The following is a 4,307-nucleotide window of genomic DNA, read 5'->3' as shown; positions in this document are numbered from 1 at the left end:
TAAGGCGCATAGCTATCTTTTCATTGGTAAATCTTATAGTCTGACCCAGCATTCACCACTCATTCAATATTTTTTTTTGTGGTTTCAATGGCCACTCTCTTAATCAAAACTTTTCATAACCTTTAGCTATTAGGTTTGAGTTATCCTTGAGGTAGATGTAATACTCACCTATATCCTTAGTGGTGGACAATGAGTCTTCCATGCTTATTATAGGGTTAACCCCTCACTAGCATGTTGAAGCTATCCTCACATGGTGGATTTGTGGTTTTAGGTTGATCATGTATTGTTTTCTCCCTTGGATAACAAAAGACCTTAAGGCTTTTGGACCAATCGAGACAGCGATTATTAGCTGGGGACCCGGCACAAGATGCGCTCTTTACTGAGGCAAGTATCGCTTGCGATAGTTCGGTAGGGCGGTACATGCGGACTCCCAGTTCCACGGGACGCGATGAGGTGAGGGGAGCTTCTGCCAACGGGTATTCTCTTGCGAGAACTTGATGGGGAATTCACCAACTCATTTTGAGGTTTTTACCCGAACTACGAGGTTTTGATCCTAATCTTTTTTAAGATGGTACGTAGGCAATGGGTTTATCCATCCAAACACAAAATATAAATAAACTTGTATATTCTCTTCTCATCTCTTCAATCATGTTTGCACAAACAAATTTTCACAAAATACCAACCTTACAACAAATGTGAAAAGGGCTCCCTAGGAGTACCTAGGATGTTTTGGGTGCTTAAAACCTTCCCATTGCATAACCAACCCCCTTACCCAGATCTCTGACAAGTTTACTAGTTTTTGATTGGTGCCGTAGGCATTCTCCTTGATAGACTTGCGGAAGTGATAAAACTTTTAGGTTTTTGTTCGAGGGGACACGCCGTGCCTCAAGTCCCATGCTGGTTTCCATTGCGGGTACCGCTTATTGGCCTGCGTTCGGTAGTTCGTGCCCTAGCCCGTGCAAGGGTCATGAGAAACGGATGGGGCCGTGAGGCCGCCGAGTTAAAATAGCTTTGTCGTCTTTCCCCTGAAAGTCGGCCAGTTCGGTTTTAGGGGAGACATATAGCTATACAACGTAAGTGGGATTCCAACTTGGCTCCCCCCGTCCATTCGATCCCTTTCTTAATGGTAGGCCCGGCTTGCTTCGCGACATGCCGAGGCTAGTACAAAAGACCTCGCTGGGAGATGGTAAGGCATCCGTAGAGCGGTTCACCACGCGCTTTCTAACCATTCCTTTGGATAAATAGAAGTGCGGTGGCGACTCGACTTGTATGGTTTACTTTTGATTTAGTCAATAAATCTAAAGGTAACGAATACCCCACTACACATGTGTATAGATTGAAGAAAACCCTCTATGGGTTGAAGCAAGCTCCCATGGCTTGGTATGAGAGACTCACAGTGTTCCTCACTGACAATGGATACAGGAAATGAGGTATTAACAAAACTCTGTTTGTGAAGAATGAAGGAGGAAAGCTCATGGTGGCACAAATATATGTAGATGACATTGTATTTGGTGGGATGTCAGAACAGATGGTTGAACATTTTGTTAGACAAATGCAATCTGAGTTTGAGATGAGCCTTGTTAGAGAACTGACCTACTTTCTTGAGCTACAAGTCAAATAGATGGAAGACTCTATCTTTCTATCTCAAAGCAAGTATGCCAAGAACATTGTGAAGAAGTTTGGAATGGAAAATGCAAGCCATAAAAGGACACCTGCTCCTACTCATGTGAAAATCTCCAAAGATGAAAATGGTGTCAGTGTAGATCAGAGTCTATACAGAAGCATGATAGGTAGTCTGCTATATCTCACAGCAAGTAGACCTGACATTGCATTTGTTGTAGGTGTTTGTGCTAGGTATCAAGCTGAACCAAAAGTCAGTCACATAAACCAAGTTAAGAGAATACTGAAATATGTCAATGGCACCAGTGACTATGGAATGTTGTATACTCATGGATCTGGATCCATGCTGACTGGTTACTGTGATGCTGACTGGGCTGGAAGTGTTGATGATAGGAAAAGCACATCTGGAGGATGCTTCTTTTTGGGGAACAATCTGATTTCATGGTTCAGCAAGAAACAAAATTGTGTATCTCTATCCACTGCTGAAGCTGAATACATAGCAGCTGGGAGTAGCTGTTCTCAACTGGTCTGGATGAAGCAAATGTTGTCTAAATACAATGTCACACAAGAAGTCATGACATTATACTGTGATAACCTGAGTGCCATAAATATTTCCAAAAATCCTATTCAACATAGCAGGACAAAGCACATTGACATTCGTCATCACTTCATTAGAGAACTTGTAGAAGAAAAGATCATACTCTGGAGCATGTCACTACTGAAAAGCAATTAGCAGACATTTTCACTAAAGCTTTGGATGCCAATCAATTTGAATGCTTAAGGGGGAAGCTGGGGATCTGTGTTCATGAGAACCTATAGCAAGCAAAGGAGTTTGGGTTTGTTCATCCCAGAGGATATTTCTGACTGGGTGAAGTGTGCTGTGACAAAGACTGGTCTAGTGTGGCTGAAGATGTGTTGCTGATGTTGGTTGTTGAAGTTTTTACTGTTAATTTGTGGCAGTCCTCATTGATGTCTGTTTGTAATATTTTGGGCTCTTAATGAGTTCCTTGGATTTGTTCATTATCCCAGCTATCACAACTGTGTATAATGATGGTTTGTACTGCTTAACTATTATGTTTTAACATGTTTAATGTTATAACATTTGTGCTGACATTCTCTGCTAGGCTGATTGACATTTATTTTGTCTAATTGGTCACCTTTGGTCAATTTTGACTAAAAAGGGGGAGAAGTGTTAATGAGGAATGTGGAAGCAGTTGTGGAGTTGTAAGATGGAAGGATAACTATTATTGAAGGAAGTGCACAGGTGTTAAAACAGAATGTTGTTCTGTTTACAGATGTCAAAGAGGATGTTTGATATGGTGCACAGGTGTTGATGTTGAAGCAGATGTCAGAATGACATTCTGGCTGGTACAGGTGTTGGAGTTACAGTAGCTGTTATTTGATGTATGCACAGATTTAGGGGGAGAAGGAGTACCCTGGTACGGAGTACCCTGGTGCATTTGTGTGTCTTACTAGTTGCATCCATAACTAGTAATTCTGTTTTTGATGCACAGATTTAGGGGGAGGAGAAGTACCCTTGTGCATGTGTGTATTACTAGTAACTATAAGCTAGTAATTGTGTTGCTTCTGCTGCTGTTTAAACTACTGTTATGTTGTTTAACTGCTGATAGTTTACCTTGTGAACAAAAAGGACAGATATATGTTTTAGCCAAAATTTTCCAAAGGGGGAGTTTGTTGATTCTAAGTGTTGGCAGCAGTTTTGGTAAAATAAAGAGTGTTCACAAGATGTTATGTGTGACGTCTTAACATGAGATATCCTATGTACCTGGTGGAGTTCAAGAACATGTTCATACAGGATTGTTTCAGAATGCCACATATAATGCCATGGCTTATGATATTGGATGTACCTGCTGTAGCTCAAATGAAAGACATGTTCATGCAGGATTGTTTCAGATGACATACACAAGATCATGGCATCTGATATGGTTGTACCTACTGGAAGTTATAAAAGGAATTATTGGATTATGCAGGATTTTTCCAGGATGTCAGAGCCGATGTCATGACATTCTGTACACGGAACATTTAGTGAGAATGTCTGGTGTTTTGTGATTGCACAATTAATGGCAATCTATGTATGATTGCAGATCTGATTAGCTGACGCATTCAATCATGGATTACAACCTGATTTACTTATTTTCCAAGGAGATCTAACCAGCTGTTATAAAAAGATTTGATTGGAAAATAGATTTAGGGTTTTTAAGATGTCCAAGCCCAACTGAAAGCTTCTATAAAAAGGGACTTAGAAAACCTGTTTAGACACACAACCAATACTGAGCGAAATATAGAGAGAGAGCTAGGGTTTGTGTCTGTTTAGTCGTAAGACTTGTAAGCCATTCAAGTCATCTTTTGATGATTGAATTGGACTGATTTTTGGTTGTAATTTGTCACTTTAAAGCTGTTAAGCAAGAGTGTGTGTCTACTTGATCAAAGCTGTTAAGCAAGATCAAGTGTGTGTCTTCTTGATCAAAGTTGTGAAGCAAGATCAAGAGTGTGTCTTCTTGATTGAAACTGTGAAGTAAAATCAAGAGTGTGTTATTGAAAAGTGTTTTCTTTTCTCAAGGGATTGTTGTTTAAGATCACAGGTGTGATTGTAGGGAAGTGAGTGGGTTCTCATATCTAAGAGTGCTTAGGTAGAAATTTCACGGGTAAAGATTAGGTGAGAAAGA

This window comes from Lathyrus oleraceus, unplaced genomic scaffold (assembly GCF_024323335.1).
Source record: "Lathyrus oleraceus cultivar Zhongwan6 unplaced genomic scaffold, CAAS_Psat_ZW6_1.0 chrUn0230, whole genome shotgun sequence".
Classification (NCBI taxonomy): Eukaryota; Viridiplantae; Streptophyta; class Magnoliopsida; order Fabales; family Fabaceae; genus Lathyrus; species Lathyrus oleraceus.
Note: the sequence above shows the minus strand (reverse complement) of the source record.